The following is a 19,258-nucleotide window of genomic DNA, read 5'->3' on the forward strand; positions in this document are numbered from 1 at the left end:
GCCTGATTCTGAGTGGAGTGTAGTGCATATGCATTCACATCACTATCGGTGCGCTAATGTGATTCCACGGCAGTATTCTCAGCCGTTGGCATCTTTGTGTAACGCCCCGCTATTTCCGTCTGCAAATGGCAGTCATCACTGGACGCCTATCCTATGCTGGGTGCAGGAGATATGCAATATACAGTACCAGTGTATCATAAGTGCCTACTTTTGCATTCTCCTTAGGGATGGACATCGGTAGTCGATGGTTGTCAGACATCGGATGCAGCTATCCGATGGCTGGCTGTGGGGTGTGAGCACGCATCGCTGCTCTCGGGTGAGCAGCAGAGTAATAGAGGCTATTCTCAGTGTAGGGGGAGCCCGGGGGCAGACCAGCACCTTGGAGAGTGCTGGGCACGCCCTCACAGTGACGTGGAAGAGGGGAGGCTCCGTCCCCTTTTCAAAGGCTCTGCCCCTTCCCATGCGCAGGTATAACCATCGCAATGGTTATACTATCGCATGGTTGGGATGCGATGGCTAGTTGCAATCGCATCACTTGATTTAATGTCTGTAGTCCAGCGACCATTCGATGGCGGGCTTCTGTTCCGATGTCCATTCCTAATTCTCCTCTCCTGGAGATGCTTGGAGAGGAGATGCAAATTACCACTTTGGGGGGGGGGGGGGGGAGCGGGGCCGGGCTCTTCACATCAATAGGCCACACCTATGGACTAAAAGGAATTGATTTGTTTCATTTTAGTCCCAATCGCTCCCTCCGTAGCTACGATTCCAGGTTCACTGTTGATCCTAATTCCCCTTCAGCTAAAGGACCCGGGCATGACGTCGACAGCGCTGTTGCTTTATCTCAGTTGTGGTATCTGGCCACCAATAGTAGAAACTTGTGCCCTATCGGGCCTCGCTTTGCTCGCCACACTTCGGGCATGGTGGCTCGCTCTGCTTGGCTCACCACAGGCTACTGTTCCCAATAGATCTTCAAGTGGATAGTGATACGTCAGGGTCCTGTAGATGGAGGGGATCCAGCCACAGCCGTTATCTCACCGTCCTGCCCACTTCTCTAGGAAGGGGGCTGGATGTGGGATATCCGCTCACTCTTCCATGTTTGCGGGGGACTACCAGAAAAATCGGAGTAGGGAAGTATGGAGTGTATGCTCGGGTCAGTAACTCTGGCAACACGTCCATGACGTTGCGTTTCTCTTCCGTTCAAACCCGGAAACGCCCATTTTCCATATAGCAAGGAACATCCGAGATCCGTGCATCTTGGCATCACCCATACATACATAGAGCTGCGTATACACGCTGCTCGTATTTGCACAGTATACAAAACAATAGCTCAATTCATTTGCATTTGGATCTTCATGTACTGTGAATTAGTCTCTTTATATTCCCCGAGTGCAAGACGCTACTACATATTTAAAAGCACAGAACATGAAAAAAAACGGCGCAACTATACTGACGGTAAAGTACAGTAATATCTTCGGCATAGCGGCCGCAGATTAGATGGGTGGGCTCTGATCTGGCACTGAGGGGTCTATTTACTAAGCAGTGTTAGGAGACAGAGTGAAAAGTGATAAGTGGCAGCCAATCAGCTCCCAACTGTCATCTCACAGGCCGTGTTTGAAAAATGACAGTTGGGAGCTGATTGGCTGGCACCTTATCACTTTCTTATCACTTTTCACGCTGTCTCCTAACACTGCTTAGTAAATAGACCCCTCAATGTCCGCTTTACACCAGCAAACAGCGCTGACAGGTCCCAGAACACCAAGCCTCTTGCGCAGAGAAGATCCTAATATGATTAAGATATACGATTATAAATATTTGTTTTGCAATCAGTCAGCGCACACAAAAATAATGGTTAATGTTAGCATTAGATTTAACATCTAAACGGCAGGAAGCTCCGTCAACATTTACACACCGATCATAAATCATAAGCAAGGTTATTTTAAAACCCATCGGAGCTGGTGCAGCTCTCCCAGCAAACACACCGGGGTCACCGTGTATTAATTTTATATGGGCAACATGGATTTTACCAATTTTTATAAATGTTCAACAGCGAGGCCTTTAATATTGCATGACGCTCTAAATAATATGCTGCTTTCGGTATACTTCACTATGGGCCTGATTCAGAGCCGCTCGTTAGCGGCTGCTCGTTCGCTTCGAGCGATGTTTGCACAACTGCGCATGCGTACGGATTGTAATACGCATGCGCGAACCAGTCTGTGCGGCGGAAAATTGTTTGTTCGCTAGATAGCGAGTGCCTGCTATTTTGAGTGACAGAATGAGGCGTATGTGGGTGGTAACAGGGGAAGGTGCTTGAAAACGGGGAGTGGAGATCCGAACGCAGGCGTGCTTAAAGGTCAAAGCGGGCGTTTTATGGGTGTGCATAATTAAAACAGCAGCGTCATCAACCTCGTCAGTTGGGTGTCTTTTAGCCAAAACTGCTCGCAAGATTGCGGTAGGAAAAACCAACCACAAGAGTAGCGAGCAGTTCATACGCTGTTCGATGTACTCGATTAATCTAATAAATAGCGGACATGACGTATGATGCGAGCGGCCAGGGGGCGTATTTTTCAAATAAACGACCGCATGTTTTGTTCACTCGTTCAGACATGGAGGCGTCAACAGACCGCAAGGAGCGAACGGTTCATTTGTTTAGCCACCCTGAACGAGCGAGCGCTAATTGCGAGCGGCTCTGAATCAGGCCCAATGTCTTGTCGACAAACTACATACTACACCAGCGTGTCGACACGGGCAGAGCATCCACGTGACATAATGTTGATGTTGTGAATGACGACAGAATGCCGACGGCCTCTTACCGATTTTTAAGGTTAGGCTGCGGTTAGGAATACTCACCTCGTCAATGTAAAATCATACGGTCAGCATGAAGACTGTTGACATTCTGTCCATGTTGACAATATTGAATCTTGACATCTTGTCGACATGTTGTGCTAATCTTGCTTCTCTTCTTTATGTGACTCTTAAGGGGGCAATACAATTCTGGGTAGTCCGCACGAATGCGCAAATTACGTTAGAGCTACTCTATGCGCTGCAAAGGGAACTATGTCACGTTTGTGGTGGCGAGTCGCCAGGACGCCGATCTGAACACCTGCAAACTTTTTCTTCTGTGTCAGTCTAGTATAGTAGTAATGGATGAGAGTAGTTATATATAATTGCTGTAGGATGTAGGTAACATCCTACAGCAATTATATATTACTACTCTCAACCAAGTAGGTTCCTGTGATGTGAGTCCGCTTGAAGAGGTCGCCATTTATTTCTGTTCCAGTATTAGCTGTAGCCTTCCCCCAGAGCCCTCCTGTCTATCTTATGGAGGTGTGATGATTTTCTCACAGTATACTCATGAAAAGGGATGTGTGTGACATCACAGGGGGCAGCGTGTGATGTTACTGGGTGTGTAACCATGTCTAAATGGTCAGGAAATATGAACAGATGAAAGGGAAAAAAGGTGTCAGGCAGTGCAGTTCACTCATAATAAAGATAAAACTCTGGGCCTGGTTCAGAGCCGCTCGCAATCGAGGTCGATGGTGGGGGCACGCACGGCGTGCGCAATGCGCGTGCGCAAGCCCCGGAGCAAGTGAGAAATTCACTCGCTCCAGGGCTCGCTACAAACGGGGCGCCTGTCGATGAGACCCACAAGGGTCTCGTCGCAAGCCCGATGGTCGCGACCATCACCTGGCCGCTTGCAAAAGCTGCGGGTGGTCACCCACAGCTTAGCGAGCGGCTAGGAGGCCAGCTTTAAAAAAAAAAAAACGGCCGCCCTCATTCAGAGCGAGCACTCGCTTTTTGCGAGCGGCTCTGAATGAGATCCTATCTCCTAACATAAGAGTGGGCAAATAGTTAAGGATTCTAGAGTTTGTCAGTCAAACAGCAAAAGAACAGGGGCAACCATGGTCTTCAAAAGAAAAGGCTACTAAGAGTTAGGAGCCAGCAGAAATATTTTAAGCAGATTGATAATCTGGAGTTTCTTCAGCTTTGACGGTAGATTTACTATCTGCTGATTTTGACATGGATTTAAAGCGATTGATGCGTCCTTCGATGCACCAAGCGGTATTATAGCCAGAGGTGTATCTAGGGGTCCCCTGTGTCACTCCTGGCCCACCCTGTGTCTCTCTAGTCCTCCCCCTGTATCTCATTAGGCACCCCTGTGTTGACTCTCCAGGCTTCCTCATGTCACCCCTCTGTGCCACTCCCGGCCTTCCCTTGTGTCTCTCCGGGGCCCCCCTGTGTCATTCCAGCCCCTTCCATCCCTCCGGCTTCAGCCTCACTTACCTTATAAATAAAGGATAATAATAATAATAATAATTAGGGGTCTATTTACTAAGCAGTGTTAGGAGACAGAGTGAAAAGTGATAAGGTACCAGCCAATCAGCTCCCAACTGTCATTATTCAAACACAGCCTATGAAATGACAGTTGGGAGCTGATTGGCTGGCACCTTACCACTTTTCACTCTGTCTCCTAACACTGCTTTGTAAATAGACCCAGCAATCTCTTCTGGCTGCTGTTCCTCTTCAAAAAACTATTGGACAGGCTGGCTGTGCCGGATGAGGGCCTGTGAATTGACCCTGTGGTGAAGGGATGACTCCCCTGGCCGCGGGTGGCACTCCCTCGGCCGGTAGATACTCCCCTGATTACAGCGTCAAAGTGGGGGTCTCACTATTTGCACATTCAGACATTCGAACCAGAACAGCGCCGGGGGGTCAGGAAGATTGCGAGTCTTCCTAGAACAGCGACATGCATCTCACTCAGGCGTCTATTCAGCACTGATTTATTTATTTTTTTAACATAAAAAATACGAAAACTATGATTTCCGTATTATTTATGTAACTCCCCTATTCAGCAATGGGATAATGGAGAAGATAACGCAATTATCTTCTCCATTCATTCCCATCTCGCTGAATACCGCACTGTAGGGATCAGCCATTAATCTCTACAGTGCTTTAACACTTTTTGCTATTCAGCAAAGCAAAAAGTGTTAAATCACTCAATAAATATTTCCTTTATATAACGGCATCTCAGAATGGCGTTACATGAAGAAAATACTTATATTTCCCGAAAACTGCAGGGACAGAGGTAATTTTTCCCATAAGTCTCTGCAGCATTTTGCAAGCCCGTCCAGTCACCGTTCCAGTTTACCGGTGATCGGCGGCAGGTAAGTCCCAAGAGGCTTTTAAACCCCCCGAAATTGATTGATATGTGTATACAGGCTTTATACTAGCCTGTATACATGTATTTCTACTTCAGGGTCCATAGGGGGTCCACAGGGTTGACCTTGGGGTATAGCTGGATCTGGATCCACGCAGTTAAAGCTTTGCTGCTCCCAGGATGCACTTGGGTCCGTCCTCTATACCCCGCCCCCGGCCACAGGCACCTCAGTTTTAGTTGGTGCCCGGCCGGAGTCGGGTCACCCTGCGCAGTGGGGCTGCATAAGCAGCCCCTAAGCTTTATTTTAGTTTTTATTTTTTTTAAAAAACGAAGATTTTATTATTTTATTTTTACTGTCTTCAGAGCGGCAGCATCAGACTGTCCATCTGGACGTCTACGCTGCCGCTCCAACAGCCCCGCTGGTGGTGCGACGCCGGTACTGATCCGGGGATCGCAGCGGGACCCCGGAGTCAGTACTAGCGTGGATTCGGGAGCTCCCACTGACTGCTGCCGGACTGAAAGGCCAGGTAAGCCGCGTGCAGCGCTGTCAGCGCTGCACGCGGGGATAATGCAGTCTTCATGCCGCCGGTCTCTGGGGACAGACCGGCGGCGCTAGTAGCGGCGGCGGGCTCCCCCTCTTCAGGAATACCCCGCGTGACCGCTGGCCCCCGGGGTGTAAGTACCGGCTTCCCTGGGGTTTTAGTACTAGCAGGGGAGGCAGCCTTCCCTGCTTCAGCGCTCCTCCCCTCAGCCCAGCGCGCCTTCTCTCATGTGTGCTGGCGTCACTGGGCTGTTATCTTCTGGCCTCTCCTCCTCAGAGCTCTCCGGCGGCCATCTTCCTCAGGCAGCATCGCAGAGCTCCCAGGCAGGCTTACAGTGGACCAGTCCCCCTGCGTACCTCTCCCCTGTTGAGGACGGTGTTCGCAGCGCTATAGCCCTCCCAGACACTGAATCTGGGAGGTTGATTGTAGCGGAAGGTGCAGTGAGTATGACTTCTCTGCATGGTATGTGACTTTTGCTAGTGCTGCTGTCTGTGCTTATTTTCTACTTACTGTCAGCTTTTTACCTATCCCTTTCCTTCTCCTACGGCCCGCAGGTGCGTGGGGGAGGGGTGTTCTTTCTGGGTACCTCACTTATATAAATCTACGTATTTGTGAGGTCCGTCACATACTGCGGTGTGCTCCTCGGTACCATATTGTGGGCTGTTTGGGTTGCATACTTGGGAGTGCGTGGGTGTTATACGCCTTACCTCGTTTCGGTGAGACACTTTTATTGCAAAAAAAGTTTGTGTCATGTCTGATGAGGGGAATGAGCGCTCCGAGGCTCCTGTGTTGTTTTCCTGCCGACGCTGTTCGGCAGGGGTTGACGGGGCAGATTTGTCTCAGGACGGTCTGTGCGGGCGGTGCCAGTTGGTACCTGGACCCTCTAATCCCCCGGTGGCGCAGGACCCTCCGTGGGCGATGTTTACGCAAGTGCTGGCGTCAATCGCGGACCGACTTGCGGTCCCGACTGCGGCCCCTTCTAGGGCGTTGCCCCAGCCTACCATCCCCCGTTCCCCGGGTGTGACTCGTCTGGTGCAGTCTCCTCCCGGGTCTCAGACTGTGGGTCCTTATGCGGGTTTGCCGGTATACGTGCAATCCCCCACGGTGCCGCAGCAGTCGATGGTACCTTTTCAGGGGTATCCTCAGGCAGTGCCCCCGCCTTGGGTGGACGTCCTCTCCAGCTCTGTTCAGAGTCTGGCGGCTTCGTCATCGGCTTTTCAAAATATGTTGCACAGTGATTTGCCCCCACGGGCGTCCAAGCGTTCCGTTCCGGCTTCACTGGCGGCTCAGTTCACGGACACGGACGTGTCTTCGGATGACGGGGAGATCCATGAGGACTCTGACTCGGATGCCGGGGCCCAGGAGATGGAGGCTAAGTCTTCCATTAATGTGCCGGCATTGGTTAGGGCGGTGCGGGCCATCCTTCACATTGAGGAGGATGTGCCCGCCCCCAGGTCAAAATACCCAAATTTTAAAAAGGCCAAGGTAGCTTTGACGGTTTTTCCCCTGTCCGATCAATTGACGGATCATATGGCAGGGGCCTGGCAGTTGCCCAGCAAGAGGTTCCAACCGCAGAAGCGGTTGGCTTCGAACTATCCGTTTCCGGAGGCTCATTGCAGGAAGTGGGAAACTCCTCCAGCGGCAGATTCCCACGTTGCCCGCTTAATTAAAAGCGATACGCTGCCTTTGCCGTCGATCTCCTCCCTGAAAGATCCCACGGACAGGAAGGTGGAGACTTGTTTGAAGTCTATCTACTCTCTCTCGGGGGCGGTGGCCCGTCCGTCCATGGCCATCTCTTGGGTGGCTAAGGCCATCGAGAGCTGGGCCAATGCTTTAGAGGATACCTTTCCGGAAGATGCTCCGGAGATCCAGAGAGCATTGATAGGTCAAATGAGGGATGCGGCTTCCTACATTGGGGAAGCATCGTTAGACGCAAGCCTGCTAACCTCTCAGGTGTCGGCTGCAGCTGTGTCGGCGCGTCGGTCCTTGTGGCTGAGGTCTTGGAGAGCTGACGCTGACTCCAAAAAGGTACTGGAGGCCTTACCTTTTAATGGGGAGTTGCTTTTTGGTCCAGACTTGGACAAAATTGTGGACACTCTGGCTAAGTCTAAATCAGCCTTCCTCCCTTCGGCTTCTGCTCCTACCAAGGTACGGAGCTCTGCTTTTCGGTCCTTTCGGGTTCAGGGCAAGGCCAAAGGTCAGTCCTTCCCGAGGCAGTCGACGACCAAGGCCGCTTCTAAGCCCAAGAAGCAGCCCTGGAGTGCCAGGCGTCCTTCTTCCAAGCAAGAAGATAAACCTTCTGCCTGATGGGACGGGCCTCCCTCTGGGGGACCCCAGAGTGGGAGGCTGACTTCTTCTATTTGCCCAGTGCTGGCACAATACCACCACGGATGCCTGGGTTCGAGAAGTGGTCTCCCAGGGGTACGCCCTGTCTTTTCGGCACAGACCGCCCCACCAGTTTTTCTGCACGGGTCCTTCTCAGGATACGACCAAGTCTTTACAGATTCAGGAAGCTATAGAGTCCTTGCTGACAGCAGGGGTCATTGTTCCCGTTCCTCAATTACAACGAGGGACGGGGTACTATTCTTCTCTGTTTCTGGTGCAGAAACCCAATGGTTCACATCGCCCTATCCTCAACTTGAAGTCTCTGAACAAATTCCTCAGAGTTCCCAAGTTCAGGATGGAAACGTTACGTTCCATCATTCTGGCGATGGAACTGGGGGATTACATGGTGTCCCTGGATATCCAGGACGCCTACCTCCATGTTCCGATAGCACCTTCGCACCAGCGGTATCTGAGGTTCGCTATCCTTCAACACCATTACCAGTTCCGGGCGCTACCCTTTGGTCTCTCCACGGCACCGAGGGTGTTCCCGAAGATTATGGCGGTCATGGCCGCACATCTTCGGAACCAGAATGTACGGCTACTACCGTATCTGGACGACCTCCTGTTGCTGGCGAGTTCCCCGGAGGTACTGCTTCATCATCTCCACTTGACGGTCGCTTGCCTGCAAGCGCACGGGTGGCTGATAAATTGGAAAAAGTCCTCCCTGATTCCATCTCAGCGGATGGTTCATTTGGGAGCCCTGCTGGATTCTCGTCAGCAAAGGATCTTCCTGACCCCGGAGAAGGTCTCCTCCCTGCAGCTGAGAATACACAGTTGCCTGAGCAGTTGCCGCCTGTCGGTCCATTCGGCTATGAGGGTTTTGGGCTCCATGGTGTCAACATTCGACATGGTGGAATTTGCCCAGTTCCATTCCCGGCCCCTGCAGGGGCTGATTCTATCGGAATGGAACAGATTACCTCACCGGATCCGCTCTCAGTTGCTGGTGTTGTCCCCGGAGGTTCGGCAGTCTTTGGCTTGGTGGCTTCAGACAGCTCATCTGGTCGAGGGGCGCCCCTTTTGGATCCCGGACTGGGTCCTGCTCACGACGGATGCCAGTCTTCGGGGTTGGGGGGCAGTGACCGGCTCGTTGTCACTTCAGGGTCGTTGGTCTGTGGAAGAAGCTCTTCTTCCCATCAACATTCTGGAACTGCGGGCGGTTTATCGGGCCCTGCAGTCGTCCGGTCCCGCTCTTCACGGAAAGGCGGTTCAGGTGCAGTCCGACAATCAACCACCGAGGAGGAACTCGAAGTCGGGCAGCGATGTCGGAGGTGTCTCGCATCCTTGCTTGGGCGGAGTGTCACATTCCAGCGATCTCGGCAGTCTTCATTCCCGGAGTCCTCAATTGGGAGGCGGACTTCCTCAGCCGTCACGACGTGCATCCCGGGGAATGGTCGCTTAACCCAGAGGTGTTTCAGCTACTCGTGGACAGGTGGGGGCTGCCGGAGCTGGACTTGATGGCCTCCCGTCACAATCACAAGTTGCCTGTTTACGGGTCAAGGACAAGAGACGCAGGCGCCAGTCTGGTAGATGCGCTGTCGGTGAAATGGACGTTTCACCTGGCGTATCTGTTTCCTCCGATATCCTTACTTCCTCGGGTTCTGCGGAAATTCAAGCAGGACGGCGGCACGCTCGTGCTGGTTGCTCCGGCGTGGCCCAGACGTCCTTGGTACTCCGATCTGAGGTGTCTCTCCATCGACGCTCCGTACCTTCTTCCTCAGCGTCGGGACCTGTTGTCTCAAAGGCCCTGCCTTTACCCGGATCTGGGTCGGCTGTCTTTGACGGCGTGGCTCTTGAGACAGCCGTCTTGAGGTCTAGGGGTTTCTCCAGTTCGGTCACTGGTACCATGCTTAGGGCACGCAAGCCTGCCTCCGCACGGATTTACCACAGGGTGTGGCGCACTTACTTTCAGTGGTGTGAATCCAGAAACTATGATCCTCAGGTGTTCCGGGTTTCCAGAATCTTGGAGTTCCTTCAATTAGGTTTGGACCTCGGCTTACGCCTGGCCTCTCTGAAGGTTCATGTGTCTGCTTTGTCCGTGTGGTTTCAGCGACGGATTGCTACACTACCGGATGTTCACACCTTTTTCCAGGGTGTTCTCAGGATACAGCCTCCCTTCGTGCCTCCTGTGGCTACTTGGGACTTGGCGGTGGTGCTACGGGTCTTGCAGGGTCCTCCTTTTGAGCCTCTTGAGGTGGTGGACCTCAAGTGGCTGACGTTCAAGACCGTTTTTCTCCTAGCAATTGCTTCTGCCAGGAGGGTGTCAGAGGTGGGGGCGCTTTCCTGTCGCCCCCCTTTTCTAATTTTTCACTAGGACAGAGCGGTGCTGAGTTTTTGCCCAAAGTGGTCTCAAAGTTCCACATTAATCAGGAACTTGTTGTGCCAGCTTTTCAGTCACCTGATCTTTCAGCTGGTGAGGCTTCCTTAGATGTAGTCCGGGCACTTAGAATCTATGTGGACCGGACTGCTCCGGTTAGGAAGTCGGATTCATTGTTTGTCCTCTTCGGTTTTCACAAGAGGGGTTGGCCTGCCAACAAGCAAACGTTAGCCCGTTGGCTTCGTTCTGTTATTTCTGAGGCTTATGCACAGGAGGATTTACCTGTGCCAGCCTCTGTTAAGGCTCATTCCACTCGTTCTGTGGGTCCCTCTTGGGCTGCTAGACGTGGCGCCTCCGCTGTTCAGCTGTGTAAGGCGGCCACTTGGTCTTCAATTCAAACGTTTTTGAGGTTCTATGCGTTTGACACCTTCGCCTCTCAGGATGCATCCTTTGGGCGCCGGGTACTCCTTTCAGCACAGGAGCGTCCCCGCCCTTAGTTGAACTGCTTTGGGACATCCCCAAGGTCAACCCTGTGGACCCCCTATGGACCCTGAAGTAGAAAACAAGAGATATGGTAAGAACTTACCTTTGTTATCTCTGTTTCTACGAAGTCCATAGGGTCCACAGGGCGCCCGCCCTGACGCACCTGGCTTCATATGGGCTGTGTGGCTGGTCACCGGTTTTCCGTCTCCCATTTCTGTGAGTATGGTTTCTTGTGTGTTCCAGTCTTCCTTCTCTCTGTTTAGTCTCCTCCTCCGGCCTTAGCTGCTTACCAACTGAGGTGCCTGTGGCCGGGGGCGGGGTATAGAGGAGGACGGACCCAAGTGCATCCTGGGAGCAGCAAAGCTTTAACTGCGTGGTGCCCGTGGATCCAGATCCAGCTATACCCCAAGGTCAACCCTGTGGACCCTATGGACTTCGTAGAAACAGAGATAACAAAGGTAAGTTCTTACCATATCTCTTGTTATTTATGTGCGATTATATTTAACATTTATATATAAATGTTAAATATAAAAGCACATAAATATACATGTATACAGGCTAGTATAAAGCCTGTATACATATATCAATCAATTTCGGGAGGCTAAAGCTGTACTTACCCCTCCTCAGTCACCGGGAAGCCAGGACGGAGACTGTTCCCAAGCGCATGACTGAGAATGCACAGGGAACAAACAGAAGGGATTGTTTTCGGAACACCTGAAAACAATCCCTTCAGTGGCATCACAGGGACAGCGTGTTACCGCAACCGCTGTCCCTGCACAATATAATGCCGAATAGCTTTCATATTTTATCATCATTGATAAAATGTCGTGACGATGTTGCCCGATAATATTCTGGCCAACATCGTCACTGTTGCCGAATAGACCCCTTAGCGTTGCTCTCTGGGCGATAGCACTGGTCGAACACCCAAAATGACAGCACAGAGTTGAAGACTGAAAAAGTGTAATCACCAGAACCTGACCCCTAATCTGTCGTCATGTTTACGAACGTCGTCATTACAAGGGGGGTAGAGAGAGGAGAATATCCACCAATCGGGAAATAAAAGCCTATGAGAAGAAAAGCTCAGCCTGGTAATAGTTTCACGTTATGGAGGTGGGAGAAGCATTCATCATTGGTTCCCAAGCCTGTCCATCCACGTCCACAGTTTAGGTTTCCAGCCTCTTCAACTAGGAACACATGTGGTTTAATCTGTGGCGACTTTGCTTTGATGCGGTAATCTGTGCTCCCTGGAGAGTCACAAAACCTGTACTGTGGATGGGGCCTGAGAACAGGTGATATGGAAGAATGAACGGTAGAAAAAAGAAAGATGAATTTATTTTTTTTTCTGTTCATTTGTATACTCACCCATGGGATGACGGAAAGTGACAGTGATCAGTGAAGGATGGGCACAGTAGTGATGTGACTAATGTCAATGGTTGCAGCCTATGGAATCTGGGCCAGATTCAGACCCGCTCGCAAGCGGGGCGATGGTGGCCCAGGGTGCACGCGAGCCCTGTAGCGAGTGAGAACTTCACTCGCTCCGGAGCTCGCAGCAAAACGGGGCGGCTGTCGATGTTGATCGACCGCTCGCCCCGTTTCGTAGGCGGGTGGCTGAACAAACGCAGGCGTTCCTGAAGGAACACCTGCCGTTTTTTGGCGTACCTACTGACATCACTCGTGATGTCAGTAGTGGACTTCTGGCTCTATTAGAGCTGGAAGTCCACTTGGTATTGCGACTGCTGAGACCCTACCACAAGGGTCCCCTCGAAATGCTGATGGTCGTGATAATTGCGACCATCTCCTGCCCGCTCGCACTAGCTGTGGGTGGGCACCCACAGCTTAGCGAATGGACAGGAAAAATAAATAAAAAAATACTCCCCGCCCTGATTCAGAGCGTGCGTTCGCAAATAGCGAGCGCCTGAATCTGAATCAGGCCCTCTGTCTGAAGCAGGGGGCATAGGATAAATTCTTGACTGTAACCTTTAACTGCCTTTCCTATATAATTGACCTCAAACAATACGAGTGCACTTGCACAGAGATTAATGGGGGGGATCTGTAACTTTCTAGATGGGATCTGTAACATTCATAATAACGTTATAACACTTCATCTAGTAGGGGGAGATTGCCGTTAAGCACTAATTAATTCTAAATAGTGATGTATACCGTACCAGGGCTTCCCCATTAGTACTTTGCTACCACTGCTGATTGCAGAAGTGCAGCAGGATCCCAGCCCATGTGGCGGCCTCTGCTGGTCAGGTTCAGTAACAATCTGTACGCTTTGAAGAAAGTAGGGATTGAAATATGGAAAAAAAAAAAACTGCTCCCGTTTGGATTTAGGCCCTGATTCAGACCCACTCGCGAGCGGCTGTCCGCTCGCAAGTGGGTTGATGGTCTGCACTGCGCATGCGCACGACGGAGGGAGCTCCGTCGTGTGCATGCGCGAGACGCGACGAGCGAAGGACTTTCCTTCGCTCGTAATGTCTGATCAAAGGGGGCGTGCTGTCGATGTTGATTGACAGCATGCCCCCTTTGGTGGGCGTGCCGGGGGCGTGCCTGCCAGACGGAGGCGTTCCCAAGGGAACGCCTACCGTCAGAAGCCGGCCCCACTGACATCACTAGTGATGTCAGTGGGAGTGATTTTGGCTCTGATAGAGCCAAAATCACTCCTGGCCTTGCGGTTGAGAAACTCAACCGCAGGCTTCTGCTCGCAGTGGCGATGGTCAAGACCATCGTGACCATCATCCTGCACGCTCGTATATGCTGTGGGTGGTGACCCACAGCTATACGAGCGTCCAGGAGGACGCTCCATATTTATGGAGGTGGGCCCTGATTCAGAGCGAGCGCTCTGGTCAGAGCGTCTGGCTCTGAATCAGGGCCTTAGATGGGGGAATTCAATTGTTTTCTCGCTCCCGATCTCCCATCTAAACTGACAGGGCGTTAGAAAACTCACTGGCACGCCTGCATTTGGCCGACCCCTCCCCTTCACCACCCACAAACGGCATTTCCTGTCAATCACAGGGTCTGCGTAGCCACTGCGATTGCAGTCCCGATCGCGGTGGCTGTTTAACGCATGGCGATGCATGCACATGCGCAGAACGCAACAATCGGCCGACTGCGTGCAAATTAGCAACTGCGATCTTTGCTGAATCAGGCCCTTAATCAGATTATGTATCTAAACTGCTGCATATGGCATCATTTATCCAATGGTACATGAATACAATTGTACCTATAACAAAATAAACGGGTGTAGTAGGTATTACCGCCGGACGCATGGCCGGCGGTTCAAATCCCGACAGCGGCAGCCCGGCAAGGGAGAAAATCCCGTTCGCCCCTAAGGTAAGTATCGCTAAACCTAATTCTACCCCCTAACCATCCCTTAGCGGTGCCTAACCATAACCTCACCCCCAAGTGCCTAACCCTAATCCCCCCCTCTAAATGCCTAAACCTAACCCCCCCTTCCCCGCCGCCTAACCCTAACCTCCCCCTGGAGGTGCCGAACCCTAACCCGCCCTTCCCTTAGCCTAAACCTCCCGGGGGGGGTACCTAACCCTAAGTCCCCCCCTGGAACCACCTGTCATTAGTACCTTGCCGGGATTAGAAAGTCTGGAAGCTGGCGGTCGGCATTTAGACCGTCGGCTTCCAAACTACATCCCATATAAACAACTGTTGTGCCTAATGCCGGCCTTACAGGGGTCTCCTCGCTTCCCCTCTAACCTCTAGCATCACACTTTCTATTCGTGCAAGGCTTGCTGAGCCCTGAGGTCATTAACCAATTATCTTTATGTATGCCAACAATCATAAGTCATTATTGCTCTAAATTAAATACCATGTATATTAAGAGTGTGAAAGCTAGCTAAAGTTGGTGAATGCCATCTGCCTATATAATCAACATAAATTGGAGAGGGTTGGGTACGGGATGCCGGCACAAACCAAATACAGAAAATTCACAGTTTAAAAGTTGACAAAACATAACAAAGAATTTTCATTTAATCTTGCAAAATATTAATCAGTAGTTTTAGTCAAAAACGAATGATCGATATTCATGGGATTGTAGCCTATTAAAGCTACACTATCAACAGCCAGGGCCTTTTTTGTTAAATTTCTCTAATTTGCATCACTAATGTAACAAAAGTACAATACTAGGGTGCATTGAATACAGAGGCTCGCATTTAATGTTCTTCTGTGTCGCTAATCTGGGTAACAGGGACAGAGTTCCGATACGAGCGACCCACGCCATGCTTTGCGCCACATAGCGTTATAACTAACTATGCGTAATCTGTGACTTTGGGGAATATAGTATAGCAGCACGCATCTTGCCGCTAAAGCTCTTCCTGCTTCGCCCCTTTACCGAGGCGAAGCAGGAAGAAGAACCGACGAGATGTATAAACATCTCATCTGTCCGGTGTGGGTGTAGTGAAACCCCCCCCCCCTCCCTCCAGTGATCCCCCGCCAGAGCCCACAGCGCATCAGCCTAGTGCTAATGCGCTGTCTCTCCCTTCCCAGCCGGCTCCACTGGGCATGCGCGAGATCTCCCAAGCATTACGATTTCTCTCCCTACTGTGGTGATAGGAGAACGACAGCTGCAGCTGTCGCAATTGATAGCTGCAGCTGTCTAAATGGCCAGTGCCAATGATTGTTCATACATTGGATGCTACATCGGTGCAGATCTAACATCCAATGTAGATCTTTCAGATAGGTCGCCGATTATAACACATTAATACATGGGGGGAAAGCGGTATCAGCACACATAGCATGCGCTGATACCACTAATCCCGCTAACGTTCGTTCATACATCTCCCCCTATATACCAATTCCTTTGCGTCAAAAGTACTAATCTAGGGCGCATGGTAGACTGTTAGTGGAAGCAGATATCCAGTTGCAGCCAGGGTTAATGCTGAGGCCTGTAGTCTGCCTAAGTGCCCATACATATACAGTGGTGGCAGAGAGATGTACGTATATATTATAAAGCGGTGTTGACACTGTGGTATTTTAGGGTCTCTGGGCCCGATTCAGACCTGCTCGCGAGCCTGAAGCGCTTGCAAGCGGGTCGATGGTCCCCGACTGCGCATGCTTCAGATTCAGACCCGCTCGCAAGCGGGTCGATGGTGGCACAGTGCGCACGCGAGCCCCGCAGCGAGCGCAAAAAGCACTCGCTCCGGGACTCACTACAAAAGGGGTGGCTGTTGATCGACAGCTCGCCCCATTTTGTAGGCGTGACAGGGGGGTGGCTGAGCAAACGGAGGCGTTCCTGCAGGAACGCCTGCCGTTTGTGGGCGGCCCTACTGATGTCACTAGTGATGTCAGTAGGTGAACTTCCTGCTCTAATAGTGCAGGAAGTCCACTGGGGCTTGCGGCAACGAGACCCTACCGCAAGGGTCTCGTCGCAAGCCCGATGCTCGCGATGGTCTTGACCAGCGCGACCATCATCATGGCCGCTCGCATAAGCTGTAGGTGGTAACCCACAGCTATGCGAGCGGCCAAGAGGCCGCAACAAAAAATAAAAGCGCACGCTTTTTGCGAGCGGCTCTGAATCAGGCCCTGTGTCTCCGTTATGTAAAGACACTCAGGGGCATGTCCTTCACACAGAGAGAAGAGCGACGCACGGCGAGCTGTGAGACTTGGCAGGTCGGAGGTCGCGACTCCGGTGACACGGAATCGTAGTGGCCAGACCGAAAGGGAGAGACAGCGCGCAGAGCGCTCTCACCCACAAAAAAAGCACAACATTTAAGAAAGAGTATGAATTACTATCCGTGGCAGAGCGTCTAAGACGTGCTAAGCGTCTCGCGACCTATGGTGCAAAGACAGTCATTGAATGAGGACACATCTGTATAACAATACAAATAACGCAAATATAAATGTAACACAAGCCATGGCGGCTGTCCAGGCGACTCTGCTGACATAGGCTCCATGCAGCCCACGTACTCCCGAATATTCAGCAGTCGGCAGCAATGGCGAGCAGCCGCCAAACCGTGGGAGTCGCAGGCATTAATCTCTGGTGATAATACTAGTTGTTGTTTTTGTAATTTTTTTCTTGATGACTAATTTCGATATTGCATGTGTGTCTCTCTCTCCTCTGTGCACTGAAATCCTCCGCCACCATTGAGGTGGTTGAGGATTAAATATTAAATATGGCGCTGTTAGTACACAGATGGCCTGATCTCATACTTGTGCGCAATTTGGCCGCTAGATTGAGATTTGGCCCCTATACATTATCAGCAGGCATTTGCACCAAGCTCATTCTTAGTGCAAACCTTCTGTCTGAAATCAGCTGGATCTCTGTGTAAGCTCACCTTCTAATAGCCGTCTCCATTCCCATGGCATACTCAACCTACTAGCCAATGCCCTACTGCTGCCCAGTAATATCTATATAGCAGAAATGGGGCATGAGACTCTGTGCACACTAGGAGTGTGCGAGCCATTCCCGCCACCCAGAGTGCATGACCCTGGGGATGGTACGTTCTTCGATGCTCTGAGCAAGCAGCCTGTACAGCCACCCAGAGCGTCTTAAAGACACACCAGGTCGTAGTGTAATGATTGGTGGCAGCGGCCCGGTTTCCTCGCTGTAACGTCACGATGACATGTGTTCGGGGGCGGAGCTGGCACATGGCGCAAAATCTCTCCTGCTCTGGCCCTGGGCAGTTCCTAAGCTCCATCCTTTATTACATCACCCTCAACTATCACCAGGTATATTCTCCAGAGAAGGGGGGGAGAGGGGCTTATAATATAATGGTAGCATCTAGATGCCCTTCTCCGAACGGACCCTGACGTCATCAGTTACTGTCCAATGTCATTCCTTACTATCCACGTGGGCATAGGGGGAATAGAAACCTGTGGCGAGCCACCGAGCTCGAAGCGTGGCGAGCAAAGGGACCCCACTAGGGGACAAAGTTCTTCTTTTGGTGGCCTTTATGGGCATGGAACCGCACTTCCGCCCTCACTCCTCGTCACATCCAGGTCCTTAGCATGAAGGGGAAATATAACCTACCATAATATAATTTCATGATATGTCACCCTCTGTATGAGGGGTCCTTCGCTATAACACTGGTTTTGACCTGTGGTTTACACAGCCGTTCTAAAGAGAGCCCGTAATTGAGATTCAGTGCTCAAGCCATGGTAGCTGGTGACATTTACAAGATGGTGGTTTAGCCTTTGGGAAAAGTGTTTGTGGTTACAACTTCTGAATGCAAAGAATGAATTTGGGGGAATTTAGTTCACAAGCACTTAAAAAAAACACTTGAGGAACTGACCGAGCATTAGTCAGTGAGCGCTTGTTGAGTACTACTGAAATAGGAGAAATGTGTGATATTAGAGGGGATTTACTTAAATGATTTGCAGGTGAATCACCAGCATTAGAGGTTTCAATGTTATTCACTCCCAAATTACTCACAAGTCATCCCGCCAAAATCCACAGTCGCCGAGTGGGAGGGATTACTGCAACATTCATTGTTTAACTCCAAAAATTCTGGGAAAAGAGTGAAAGAGGGAGGTAAAGCTTCCTGCTCGCTTGAAACTATGTACAGAAACATAAGCCGCCTAAAATACACTTTTTTAAATATACTAAACGTTTGTGGTAGCGAGACTTAGCTGTAATTCATTGTTAACAAAATGCTTTCGGGAACAATAGAGGAAACTGAGTATAGTACATGTAGTAAGTAAAATATCAACCATGGTAGGTAAAGGGACAAATGTTTGAAGTAGTGATAAACCGCGACAAAAAAAATAAGAAAAAGGCGTTGTGACCACTTCTCCATAATGGTGGAAAAGGCAGACCGCGGCAAAATCGGGGATATCTCAAGCGCCCGCCTTCGACTTCCGTTATCGCCGTCATCATAGGCCATGCTTGCCGACCTTTTGGCTGGCACTTACGGGACGATGTCTAGCGTGTACCAACCTTGTAAACAACGGGACCTGGCGGGGTGCCGGCATCGGCAAGTGCGTCGACGCTTGCCGATGCCGGCAGCAACGAAGCTACGGCAGGGGGGCCATGCTGCATTTGGCAGCAGGGTCCTCGCTAACTGTTGCCCGATGGGCTATGTCGCTGACGATACACGGGAGCGCGCATCGTCAGCAACATATCGGGTACACACTAGACGACATGCCCCATATGTCGTCCGATCTGGCCGGATCGGTCGACATATCGTCTAGTGTGCAGCCGGCATTAGCCCTGAGAAAAGGGCAGGATAACGCATCTACCCGTAAGTTGATAAAACATATTTAGAGGGAGATGCATCAATCCTTCCAGAGAGATAAAGTGGAGAAGTTGCCCATAGCAACCAATCATCTTTGAGGTAGCGTTTATCAAGTACATTCTATAAAATGATAGGTAGAAGCTGATTGGTTGGTCTGGACAATTGTTCCAATTGTCCACTTCTCAACTCTTTT

This window comes from Taudactylus pleione, unplaced genomic scaffold (genome assembly GCF_031769625.1).
Source record: "Taudactylus pleione unplaced genomic scaffold, aTauple2 ptg000094l, whole genome shotgun sequence".
In the NCBI taxonomy this organism is placed as follows: domain Eukaryota; kingdom Metazoa; phylum Chordata; class Amphibia; order Anura; family Myobatrachidae; genus Taudactylus; species Taudactylus pleione.